This window comes from Pezoporus occidentalis, unplaced genomic scaffold (genome assembly GCF_034315485.1).
Source record: "Pezoporus occidentalis ecotype Australia unplaced genomic scaffold, CSIRO_AGI_Poc_V1 ctg18, whole genome shotgun sequence".
Lineage (NCBI taxonomy): Eukaryota > Metazoa > Chordata > Aves > Psittaciformes > Psittacidae > Pezoporus > Pezoporus occidentalis.
The window spans coordinates 7,304,022-7,318,277 of NW_026913640.1; the positions used below are offsets into that span (position 1 = coordinate 7,304,022).

Consider the following 14,256-nt stretch of genomic DNA (forward strand, 5'->3'; position numbering starts at 1 on the left):
ATCTTGTAAGTACCACAATGCATTAGAAAGCTGTGTTTTAATGCTGCAGAAAAAGTACTACAGTTTTCTGGAGCCCAAGTTTCCTACCACGTTGTGGGGTTACTTGACTACTAGAGGACAGAGGAACCAGCTTGATCTGGTTCCTTCTGGCCACGTTTTGTCCCTTCCATCTTATGAGTCAGCATCTCTCCTGAATTCAATGAGGACAGAATTACTTTGTCAGACTTGAGATGAAAATTTCCCACGTGTATGCATTCCTCCCAGCACCTACCAAAGGAAGACCAGCCTTACCGTAAGTGAACTGGACTGGCAGGTGGACACTGCGTCTAGAACTGTGGTGCACCCAATAACTGGTGTGCCCATACATATATACAGCAAACTTTTTTTCCTTGCTTTATGGTTAAAATAGCATAATCAATTTTACCATACAGAGAAGACTGTATGAAATGTGAACTGTCACTAAAGTATTAAAGGTATGGTAAAGAATTTATCAGTGTATTGTGGAGACAGTGCTCTCACGGGAGAATGGATATTTGGTACATGAACTCTGAATAATCCTGAAAGATACAGCAAGGCCATGAGAGGCCCGAGGAAGCTTAAGCAAGCAAGATAAGAAGAAGCTGGAATTCACTGAGTTAATGAGAACTGTGGACTGTTGGCAAGCTTTCGAGGTCAAGTTCTCACACCTTTGCTTAACCAATTATATGTTAGTCACTAAGGGTCTTCAAGGCATGTATCCAACCATAATATGCCAAATCACTGTAAGTGCATGTAAGAAATAGTATATAAGGAGTTAAGGCTTTGTAATAAATTTGGCAATTGCATGATCACACTGATCGTCTCTGCGTTGTCCGTGACTCCCGCATCAACAGCGTATAGTGTCTTAATTATTAGAGTTAAATACGTTCTTGTATCAGGTAAAGGAGAAATACCTATGAATTTTAGCCCTCACTCAGCCTTAATTAAAAAAGAAGGGCCCCTGCACATAAAAGAAAATGAAATATCAAATATACAGGACTTGATTTATTTTTCATTGTATCAGATTATTTCACAGGAGTATGTTAGTTTAGTTCAGTAATAAGATATTGGTCTGGTGTCACCTACATGGTGGGTATTTTTTTTTTGTGAAGCTCTTTTAACCACTCAAGGAACACTAGGTGGGTCCAGGCATAACCTAAATGCTAGCTAGTTCATAAAGCCTTTTCATTAAAAGTCTTTCACAAATCTTTCCAGTATTGATTTTTATGAGAGTTCACAAAATATACTAATCCATCACTTCCACTTCTCTAATATACTCAGTCTTCTTCCCATAGTGCTTTAGTATAATTAAAATAAATGGATCCATGCAAAAGTGCCAAATAAATACATATATATGTATAAAGGTTTAAGAAGTCAGCCATATGAGGGGGCAGAAGATGGTGAAAGACCCCACACCCCTTTCTTTCTGGCAGTTAGTTTCTGTAGGACTGAAGATGCTGCTTCACACTTGTTCCTAGGGTATGGGAAAGACAAAAGATTGCAGAATACAAAGTAAAAAGAGGGCAAATAGATAGAAAATGCAACCCATTGGTCAGACAGGACTTGCCACTGGTGAAGCCATACTGGCCGTCTTGAATCACCTCCCTGTCCTGCATGTGCCTTAACACAGGCACAGGACAACCTATTCTGTGATCTCCCCAGGCGCAGAGGCTGACAGGTCGGTAGTTCCCAGAGTCCTCTTCTCTACCTTTTTCAATAATAAGTGCAATGTTTCTCTTTTTCCAGTCAAAAGAGACTTCACCTGACTGCCATGACTTTTCAATTATCATGGAGGGGCTTGGCAACTACATCAGCCAATTCCTTCAAGACTCTGGGCTGCATCTCATCAGGTCTGACAAACTTATAAACGTGCAGGTTTCCCGAGAGAAACAAGACCAGTTAGAAGAGCAATGACTACAGGTCTTATTACAATCTATAAAGATACAGAAGCACTTAGGTTGCTTAGGGTACAGGCTGTGAAAATGGGGCATAGAGCATCAGATGCTGTTGGCAGATAACCGAAACATCTTTTCACATTGTTAAGGAAGAAACCCTCATAATGTCTGTTGTGCAGAAAGGAGTCTTGACATGAACACCTGCCCTTGAGTTCAAGTCTGACTTTGAACAGGTGAAAGGGGAACAGAAATTGAATTAGGCAGTGATTGGAAGTTGTGGAGCAGAGGAAGAATAGAAAAGGTAGGAAATGAAGTTAAAAAAAAAACCCAAAACCCACAAGGCAAAAGAGAGAAAAGAAAAATCGTTACAAAGAGCAACCTAAAAGGATTCTGTGGACTTAACTGGCCTTGGTTCTCTGTAGGTGTCTGCTTTCAGCCCTGCTTTTTGAATGCATGTTAACCTTTACAAGGCGATAGGAGTATATTGGCTTTTTGATTAGTCTGAAAGTTTAATTTTCTGGCAATGAGGCTAGACATTGTAAGAAAGCAAACCATAGACAAAGCATTCATTAGTTACACAGAAAGAAGGTTCTCAGCAGTTATTTATGGTCCAGTATACAGAATTTCAAACCATTTTCTCTCTTTAGGAGGAAGCTGGATTCCTGTTGACATGAGCTGAGCAAAACTAAGCTCGAGTTGTAGACGTAGATAGTGAGCAGCAGGTACACTAATGCCAGCTCTCAATTCCCACTCATAGTCACTTATCTCCCAGCAGCTTGCTGTTTTGAGGTCAGGGAAGTGGGGACGGTGATCAGGATGTGGCAAGAAGAACATGATTACCCAAAGCTGTGGATCTTGGTGTTCTGCCTTGTGGCTTTTAGTTGCTTGCCAGCATGTCCAAAGGCAAAGAAGGACAAAACAACAGGATTGAGGTCTCAGTCTCAATATATGCCTCATTTCTGGTTTGTTTTGTAAAATCATTTTCTTTGGAATGGCTCCTAAATTACATCTTCTTACAAACAGGAAAGATGAGTTTCACACCCTGTTCCAACAACCACGTATATCTTAAGGACATGGAATTATTATTATTCAACAGTAAACAGTCCCTTCTACTGAATCCCAAGTTAGTCTATTGTTTATGTCACAGTAAAATGTAATATGAAAACTAGTATGTTTCTAATGCATCAAAAGTATATAATTATTTAAAATGAAAAGAGAACATTTTTTTTTGCAGTTTCTTTGATGTGCATCTGGCTACTTTGCTGCAGACAAATTTACAGGAAAATGCATAGCAGCACAAGATACAAGAACTGTACTTTCAACTTAAGTATGCCAAGGCTAACACCTCTCCGTGATAAAGATTTTGTGCTAGTAATAAAGAAGATGGTCACCACCACCTTGTGAAAATACAGAAAAGTTGTCTGATAATATCAGGAGAAAATAAACAGGGTACAATTGAATTCAGAGCAACATACTGTGAGAATGTCTGTTTAGAGGCAAGTGTACATAGGAACTGCGTGAAAGAAAAATTACTTGGCTGAATGAAACAGCTGCACATAAAGCACCTCATTTTTCTAGTAATTCTGAAGCGTTTTAAAAAAGTCTTCAATGGCACTGTCTTGCAATTTAGAGACCATAAAATCATGGAGCAATTTGTTATAATTTGGTTTTAAAAGTCATTTCTTTCTTGACTCTCTTCTGCTTATTGCTTAAATGCATTAATGAAAATGTCATTTTGGAAGGTCTATCATTTTGTCTCCAATCACATCTGAAAGCCTCAAAATGTGCTGGGCTTTGCTGGTAGTTTGTAACATCCCTGATCCATAAAAAATAGACAAACACACACTGTAATGCATGAAACATACTAAATACTTCAGTAATGGTAGAGCTATTCTAATAATTACACAAGGATGTAGTAGGTTCTGCTTTTTCTGGTAGCCTTCTTCCTTGGGACAATTATGTTCTTGACATTTACATACATAAAAATACTGTCAGTCCTGATGTATAAAGCACTAGCAGTAGGGCTACTAATAGCAGTACAGGACTTTGTATGGCATGTATAATACTGTTGAAGTATTCTTTCTTTTAAAAAATAATTCATTATGGAAAACTAGATTAAATCAAGTATCAACACAGTTTAAAATGCTAATAATGTAGGGTTACTGAGCTTATAAAATAAACTCTCAAACCTGTAATGAATTCTGTATGAGCAAGGAAATCTCTATTAAAAAGTTGCTGTTACCTTTATAGCTACATTTTCTGCAGCACACAAAGTTTATTAGATTCTCCTCCGAGATGTCTGTGTTCCTAAGGCATAGGAGCACCTCATTACTTGATCACTTCAGGGCTGAGTTCTCGATTCTGGAGGGGACAAAAAAGGACCACTGAACCACTTTCCTATTTCCCTTTCTGCCAACTCTCAGGAAGCAGCTGTCATATATGACAGATCTGGGCTTATGGCGCTTGGCTGAACGAAGTGGAACTACAGTGAAATTATAAAATCCCATTGCTATCAATGGAGTCAGTATTTAATGAAAAGCCACTTGGTGTGGAATGGAAAAACCAAGAAGACAGATCACAAATACTCACTAGGCTCAACTAAGAGTAGCTCACCTATTGGGAATGCATTTTCTAAAGCTGAAAGATGGCCTTACAGAATCTTGAGTCACTGCAGTAATGGATTCTTAGACTCTGTGAGTTTTAGGCTAGCCAATCATTGGATAGAAATAAAATAATAATCAGAGTCCATGGATAAATTCATTTGTCTACAGATCAAATTTATCCATGTTTAATCCTATATTTATTTTATCCATGAACTTATTAAAATCTTACAATTCTTAACAGTTTGGATGTGGAGTCAAGTCTGTTACCTGCTCTACTAAAGAATCAGGGTTCCTAAATTTTAAGTACTGCAATATCAGAGGTGAATAACCCAAGAAAACAAACTAGATTGTGTTCCTCTAATGATGATGACAATCAATATAAGATTTGCATCCTCTCTTGTGCTTCAGGCTGTGGGCAATTTGATGACTCAAGATTTGAAGAAATGAGAGATTGTGCTGTTTTCTGCATACAAAGTTGCAGATTTGCAAGCTTTAAGAATGAAGTAAATTACAGAAAGACATTGGAGATCAACGGTCCAGAGCAGTACAGAAAATCAGGAAAACCCTCAGAACAAGAATTGCTGGAGTCAATGGAACAACTGTAGAAGATAAATATAAATGTAAATACAAGCATGGTATGCAGATGCACAGTTAATGAGATTAGTATAAAAAAAAAACCTGAATTTGATGTAAAAAAGATATACAGAAGGTTTTGAAGAAAGAAGAGGTCCAGAAATTGATAGCAATGAAAACATTAAGACCGTATTTTGAAATTCTCAAAGTCTTTAGTGAGTATAAGACAGCTACATTTATTTACAACTTAGAAAGAAAAGACACTTCTTTTAGGTAAGGTAAATATGATGGTGTTACGACTTTTGTGAAACAACAAAGTTCTAGCATGGCCAGGGCCTCCAAGCTAATTATTAGCTTGGAAGGACTCGTTACCTTGTGCCTGATATCAAATAAGAGCCAGTAACTGGTGGCATTTGCTAATCCTAGTTACAAGGTTATATAAACTATGATTAACATTTTTGATGAATTTATGGAATATAGGGTTATAAGTGGAAGAGCTTTACTCCGGGATTTGATTTCCCAGCACAGTGCATGGACTTCTTTCTTATGATGAGTTTTTATTTCTTCAGAGAAACGAAACATGGCATAAGTGCATGATTCCCTTAAAAAAATGTAGTTGCCTATAGCAAGGAATATAGGTGATCCCCTGTGCACCCTTCAAAATGAACAAAGAGAAATAGGCATTGCTAGGGCATAATTAGTCTTACGTAGTTTCAGTGTCTTTGTCAGGATAAAAATGTAATACACCCTAATGGTGCTTGTTGCCTTCCACCAAGAGGTGATGAGATTTGAGGTACATAGCTACACTAGATGTTGAGATGAGTTGAATCAATTCCATGCGAACTATCTGCCTGAGCAGCTGTAAACCCCTGGGGCCATACTCCACATGCATCAGTCTCTGAAAATGAATCTGTGTGGTTGGCTTGTAGGAGGATCCCTTCACACTTCAGTGAATGAATGAATGAATGAATGAATGAATGAATGAATGAATGAATGAATGGAGTGCTTCTGCTTGAAGAGAGGGGAATTCTAAATCTGGATGAGCATCTGAGATGACCCTCTATGTCTGGACTCTGATGTATGAGTTCAGCCTGAATATGTAAGAGCAAAATGGTAACCACAAGTTTGTGCTGAATTATCAGCTAAATCACATGCACAAACAGTGAATAAATCATTTAGGATCAGCCAAAGTGTTAGGCAGATATAGATGAGGGGATTTTTATCTTTAAACCCTACTCCATATGTACAGAAAGAGTGGCTGATTTTTAAAGAAGACTTTTTTTTTTTTTAGCTTATTTTGTTTTATGTTAAAAATGATAAAGGACAAAGGGCAGATCCCTGAGGCACTCCATTCCTTTTGGGTGGCAGTCTTAAATGCTGGGATTAAATGCTCTTGAAGATGTCAACTAGTATGTTCTTCAGCATATATTCCTTTAATTTAAAAAATTCTCATAATTTCTTTTTATTTCTTGAGATAATCTGTGTTCCAAATTTGTTCTGTATTTATGTTCTAAATCTGAGTGGGAACAGATGACAGTAAAACTCAGTTAAGATATTCTGGATTCAAGGGAATTGTTCAGCATATGTGCAGCAGGCACCAACACGGCTAACGGTTTACGGGTGATCTCTGTGCACAAGCACAATTACAAAGCTAGACTTCAAAAACAGATGTTTCCAGTTCCCAAGGTTTTGGTTAACAGAACTTAGTTCGTGTAAGCAATATGAAAGAAATATTCAAAGTACTAAGACAGATGCACTTATACGTTCTCTTAGAGAATAAACCAGTGCCCAGTTTTAACAGCATTTTCAGAAGACTATAAAAGTTAATTTAAAGCATCTATAACCTATTTAAAAAAAACACAGATGATATGATTATTATGGTGTAGTTATGTATTTACTAGTTCTCCATCCATCTTAAATATTGAGGTATTTTTGCCTGTTTGTCCACTGTCACTCAATGCAGAGCTCCTGAAGGAAGGAAGACTAAAGATCAGAACTTATGTATGATTAAAATAGAAGCTTCTCTCAAGACTGACAGTTGTGATAAAGAGTGGTAAGCAGAGCTAATTCAAAAGAGGTCTCTGTGATGACCTCAATTTTAGGATTTTATGATGTGCTGACTCTCCAGGTAATTAAAAATGGCCAAGGCCCCACTGAATGTGATTGAATCTGGCATATCACAGATGTTCCAAGCATGGCTATCTTTTTCAAATGACTTTAATGGTACTAAATAATTACTTCTTGTATTATAAAATTTTACTCTCATAACACTATTTGCATCACTGTTGTAAAAAATCAGGTTAGTATTTTAATTATGTGTATTTTCATAAAATTATCTTCCTTGTTTAAATTTGCCATGCCTTTTTTATGTATCTCAACCAATTTTTTCTTTAATATGCAGAAGCATAGAAAAAAAATCAAGTAACTGGCATTGATCAGTACATGCTGCTCATAGTTTCCACTTGTTCTGCATTAAAAGAAACACTCAAGTGAAGAGGGCTTGGCTGACAATTGGGTTACACCCTTCCCCTCTTGTGATTCATTAGTACAGTGTCTGAATGTGCCACACTCTCATCAGATTCCTCAAAACTGAAGTATCACAACTGCACACACAGGCAGAGGGGAAAGAGTGAGAGTGGCAACAGTGCATATGTACAATATATCTTGGAAGAATTACTGTTATCAGGAAATGCTTCCCTTTCTTCTTCTGGTGTTTACCACATGCACATCTTCATGGTAGGTGACTCCTGTTTCCTGTCTGATATAGGTGCAGAGAGGTATGAGGTGAAAGATAATGTAAGGGATACTCTACCCAGCTCAATGTTAAGTCTTAGACCAGAGACAGCACAATTATAGACTTACAAATATTGCTACAGGGGTCATCTGCAAGGTGTCTGTAACCGTGACAATCATTAATGACGTTTTCATGGTAGCTTGCTCTCTGGTGGAGTATGCTGTAATCACTGATGACAAGTTCCCTTGGCAACCTCACTGAGCAGACTGACATTGTCAAATACCCAGTTTAACAGTGTTGGTGTAGAAAATCGTTAAAACTTTGGTCTCTGCACTGCAGATATATGACTGTCCCACACAAGACTGTCCCATACAAGCAGCAGAAATGACTCCTATTGATCTTAATGTGTTAAGTGACATCTCTGAAAACCTGAGGCTTTAGAAAGAGCATCAGCTGCTACCTGACTGTCTTAAACTAAAAGCCCGTTCTGACAGCAAGCAGAAACCTGCATGTATTCTCAGGGAGACCTTACCCTGCAAAAAGGCCACTAACATCAGGATTTCCTCTCCTCCTGATGTACCTGTCTATCACTAACAGGTTTCAAAGGCCAGCAGTCCTTTGAAACAAGAAACGTGTTGTAGGAATTCAGGAGAGCAGCTCTGACTGCCAACACATCCATGTGGAAACAGATTGTTGTGAAATGTCCCTCCTACCTCAGGAGTGAAACCTCTGTGAGAGCAGGACAGACTTCAGATTCAGAATTACAGAAGGCAGGATGATGTAATCTGCAGAGGTTTCCTATTGTCATATGATACATATGTAAAATGATATATATGCCCCACAGGTAAAGCGCTACGGTTTGTAAACTAAATTGCACTGAACAAGATTTTGCAACTATATAGGTGCACACAAATAGACAGTAATGCAACACAGAGAAAGCATATTGTGCTTGGAAAATGCTTTTCACTTTAGGATTAATATTTTCAAGTAAACTCACTGCTTAAAAGAAGGCTGTAAGTGAAGTAGTACCCAAGCCCTTGACAATAAGACAGTTTGAGATACCCAGTCAGAAATGCTTCTGAAAATGTAATAAATATGATATCCTGCATCATCTGATCATTATAAATGATGGCTTTTTACAGATTTGAGTCCATCAGATGAATGGAAAGAAATTTTTAAGCTTGCAAAGAAATATTTGATGGTATTCTTAGTTAACCTGAATGAAATAAAGTATATGAATGAAAATTTATATCTAGCATATTAATGCCAGGGCTCAAAAAATTACATTGCAGCAGAAATATCTCACCAGTCAGGGAGCAGAGATGCTTTACAAATACTGAATCATAACCGTCGACTTACTTCTCCATTGCATAATTCATTCTCCTCTGACTGACTGGGCTTTTGATTTGCATAATGAGTACAAATAAAAATCACTGTACTCCAATTAGTCAGATGGTATTTTTAGGCAATTACCATGTAAGCATCAGGATTACAACTATGATTAAGCAATGATTTAGCAAATGTTTTTTACCCTGGTTGCTTCTATACATCTCTTACTGGATTTCCTTCATAATTACTACTCATGTAACCATATACCCCCCCCAACTTCAGTTTCCAGCCTTTCTCTCTGTCTTATTACACAGTTTAACCCTAGCAAATACGTCAAGTGCAAAAGGAAATCATATCATCAGTGGGAAGTGGAAAGGATAAAAGCAAGCCTTCATAAAGAATCGCAGTAAAGTAGAAGCCATAAGAAAATGGAGTTATTTGATGCCACATAACAGAAGTAAAAATTAAAGGGGACATATTTATTCTGAATAAACAGATAGGAAGGTCTACCAGCAATCCATCAGTACAGTAATTTACCTTAACCAAATACTTAAAAGATACATAATTATGCCCTCAAATTATCAATATTCTATAACATGTAGCTCACAAGCTAGGAAATATATATTTTTATGTTTTTAAGCACTGGACATAGGCATTTTATTAAAATATGAAGCAATGCTTCTAAAATTATATATTTCAAATTTCAGTGAATGCCAATATTATACGTTTGTTTAAAAACCATCTTGTTTTCTGGGAATTACTGAAGTCTTTTCAGAATACACCCACATTTGGATAGCACTTTATATATATATTTATAATGATACTCTAACAAAAGTTGATTCCTGGAAGAGTGACAGCATTCCTGCTATAGTGCTATTCAAATCCAAGAAGGGTGCAAAGCTGTGGGTCACTTTTGAACTTGGATGTAAACCCTCAGTTGAAGAATTGGCAAAATACCACAAACTGACTGTACCAAGAGTTAATTCTCACAGGATTTGTGCTCAGAAGAAACAGTTTCTGGCTGTCAGACATCCATATGCAGCAAATATGACAGCAAAGCTAGTACACATCTGTGAGCATTATATTAATTATGCATAGTATACAGTTAGTTAATAAATGGAAAGGTGTCACTTTTGTAAGCACATTTCCCTAAGTTTGGGAAACGTGTGAATGCTCAGCTCAGAAACATTGCTTGAGATTTAAAGAATTTCGCTCATTCATTGTTTTGCCTTAGCCATGTAGATCACAAGAAGTGAACAGTATCAAAATGACAAAACTTTCAAGGATATAAAATATAGAAGGAATAACATAATATGCCAAATAGTATTCTAAAGTGCTATAAATTATTAGAAAACTACGTTAGCATCAGACTGGAAAAATGTCTAAACTGAGACACTAGTTTTCACATCAAGATTCTTATTTGATAACTGGGGATATAAAAGGGTATGTGTGCTGGCATGAAGCTCTCAAGAATACAAGAGGCTACTTCCAGTAACTAACATGGAACCTGTGGAGAAGCTGGCTTTTAGGAAATTTCTATAAACTTCTCTCTCTACATCTGCTAGTTCCATTAGTTACTTTTACAGTTTTCCCACCTACATTTTGGGTTACAAGATATGTATCTGAATATGAGCTTCCATAATTCTATTTAAATTTCTTCATTTGGAAAGCAAGGTACCCATTTTCCATTAAAATGTTGTTGTGATTCAGTTAGAGGTGGCAGCTAAATTCTATAGAAGCCCCTGGAGACCTGATAAAAAATAATCAATACTATAATATGCATAAACCTATGTTACATATATCACAATCCTACTGATATTGCTATTCAGCCAGGAATTATGAAGCATCAGTTCAGTTCCCTTGTCATCTTGAGGGAAATTAAACCTGTATCCATTACCTTCATTTACCAGACTATGAAACAGTTCGGCAGGCGTAAAGAGCTGGATTGTGGCAATCCCTGTGTTGAATGCAAGCCTTTGTACAACCAAATAATCCAGGAAGAAATAGAACAAATAAAGAGGAGACAAGCTAGAGGCCAGGACATTAATCTGGTTCTGCTTCCAGGATTACTTTTGTAACTGAAAACCCCGGGCATCCTTTGGCTCTTGGATGGGTGCTCTAAACAAGAGTAACTTGTGCTTCCTCTTGCTTGCTCTCCTGTAGTCCCATGACCATACGGAAGATCTGATTCAGCTACAGGAGAGGAGATGTGACCCAGTAAACAGGCGCTTGTTGAGGTTCAACAATAAAAATTGCTAGATCGTGGATATGAGCCACAACAACCCCATGCACCACTACAGGCTTGGTGAAGAGTGGCTGAAAAGTTGTTTGGTGGAAAAGGACCTGGGGATGCTGATTGATGGCCTAACTCTGTACCTGGAAGATGTGTAGGCACTAGACTATGTGAGGCAACTGAATTGCTGGGAAAAGTAGGAGTCCAGACATATTTCTGTTCTTATTAATGATAATTGGCTAATTCTAATGAGGTAACTCCTCAGTGCTGTTTTTCTGCATAGGCTATTTCCCGGATATATCAAAATCTTCCTGTTGACTATAAGCATGCCATTGGGATGTCTGTCAGAATTTTATTATGTGCGAGACCCTGTGTATAGGTCTCTGTTGGTACTACAGTCGTATATTTTGTAAATGAAACTAGGTATCTTATTTAGATATAAGAAATCCAAGAAAGGAATTAAAAAGTAGGCAATGTTATTTTAAACGTAGGAAAGCTTCATTTTTTAAATTTCTGTTTTAGTTGTTGTAATTCTTCCTACCAGTTGGAAGTAAGTGCAAGCACATCTCTTTATGGGTGAGTCATGAATTCAGTCTATTAGACTGAAAAGGCCTCTATATGTTTCCTTCAAATTACGGAATGAAAAGACAGTTACTGACCGCAGTGTAATTGCATTTCTCTGTCTCCATTACTTAGCTATAAAAAGATATGTTCTAACACACTTATCTCTTTGTTCCCAGAAAAGCAGTCTATCTTGAAATTCGGCATTTGGACAGGAACGCCAGCAGAATGTTTAATTCAGAAGGCCATTTATGTCAGCTTTGTTTCCAGTCCTGCCCTAAATCTGAATGACAGAGAGTGAATATGGCCTCTGTTCATGTGACACTAGCTGAAAAGTTATGAGCATTAACAGCTTTCCAATCAGCTCCTTGAAACACGCAACTACAATTGAAGTGGATGGGTTTTCTTGAAGCAGTATTCCCTATATTTAATGCTGCATACCATGGCACTTCATATCATACTTATCTAGCATATCATATTCACATGGTACAGCATAACCACTGAAGGAAAAATAGAGGAAAAATAGAAGAAGATTAATGGACAGTGAAAGTGTGACAATAAGGCTTGAGGTGAGCAAATAGGTTATATTACCTATAACTTGGTACTCACAACCCTAATGTGGAAAAGGAGCATATTCAAGTTTAAAATAGAAAAGTAATACTTAAAATGGCATTTTAAATTTTCATTCTGAAGCTTTTCAGTAGGTAGTTTCTTGTATTTAACAATGTGGAATGAAACAGAATATTTATAAAGCATTAAGAAATAACCATTCATTGGGAAACTTATTTGAACTCTTTCACAACAAAATGCATGAATTTTGTTTACAAGATTACCCTTGAAAGTAACCTTTTTCCAGCATGAGTTTTATAAACTGTTCTTTTCTGCCTACATCTTAACTTAGCATCTGCACTGCAGACAAATGCATTTGCTTCTTGATGCTCCCCAGAAGCCCTCCATAGAATCACTGCCATCTCTGCTTTCAGACTCGATGCTGATTATGACAGGGAAAAATAAATAAATAAATAGAATTAAAGGAACAAGGTGCTTTGAACTGGGTAAGGGCCTGCCAGGACATGAGTGAGTGGTGTATACATTGCACAGCTTCATGTCCTAATAGTCATCATTTTTCTTAGGGTTAAGCTAACTTGCCCTCTAGCACAGGTGTTTAGCAGCTCTTAGGATTTACGTCAAATACTAAGGTCAGTTGCAAGTGTCAGTGTTGATGTGGCCATGTAGGTGTTTCTTTGACGTTATAATTCTTAGCAAACTTCTGTAAATTCTGGAAGAATCTGAACTTTCCACTATTTTAAGTTAACTGAAGACAGAACTGAATGAGATTTTAAAAACTACACTCGAGCTCTGCTAACACATAGCAACATTTTAGCTCAAAACATGTGTTTATAATTGTGGTAAAAATCACTAGGGAGAGAAGCCACTCATCCATGCAGGAGAACTTTACAGGTTATTTGAATTAATCTCAATGAATTTGAATTGCCTTCAAATTATGTCCTATTTCAAAACTGGTGAGAAATTTATAATAATAATAGTTGTATATAGTCTGAAACAGTGTAATTGCTTTTTAATGAAGTGCACATAAGAACTTAAAATTCACTACAACATAATGAATGTAAGATAAAACTATTAGCTTTAAGTCTGTTAAAAAATTAATTGATGATGCATATGAAGTGAAGTAATAACCACAGAAAAGAGTTGATATGTATCCAATGAAAATTTGCAGACATTCTTGTCTTTGTAATTACAAAATCCAACATCCTACCTCATAAAAACTGAGATAATGACAGATGACAAATCTACAACATAATGAATCCAATCCCTACAAAATCAGGCAACGTTCACTACAATGCATAATCCTACATATTGATCAAAGTTTGTCACATCCAAATTCTACCACAGTAGAAGACACACACTTTTGAAAGTGGACATCAACATGTAAAAACTAATGTCTTGAGCTCATTTGATCTTCGAATGCACACATATCTTACTGTAAGTCAATCTTAAATATCAAGGAGAAACTTAACAGAAGTATCTTAATGGTCTCCCTCTCATTTGCCATTCTCAATTTGAAAATTCAGTCACCAAGATACAGACAGTTTTTGAAAACTTTAATCATCTTCCATGACTCTCCAGTAGTTATCCCTATTGGAGAAAAAAAACCCTAAGAAGAGAAATTATGACAGAAAGTAGCAAACTACCAAGGAATGAAAGTACAGAAGTATACTTCTTAAAGAGATCCTCTTTCATTTCAAACCTTTCTTTGAACTGGCTTTTAAAAACAAACATAACATGATC

At 36.9% G+C, this 14,256-nt stretch overlaps 1 protein-coding gene across 5 annotated transcripts in view; it reads right to left on the reverse strand.

Annotated features, from left to right (window-relative positions):
* The window catches only part of SGCG (sarcoglycan gamma), a 126,220-nt gene that overhangs the window by 11,771 nt on the left and 100,193 nt on the right, over positions 1-14,256 (reverse strand). The window lies entirely within an intron of this gene.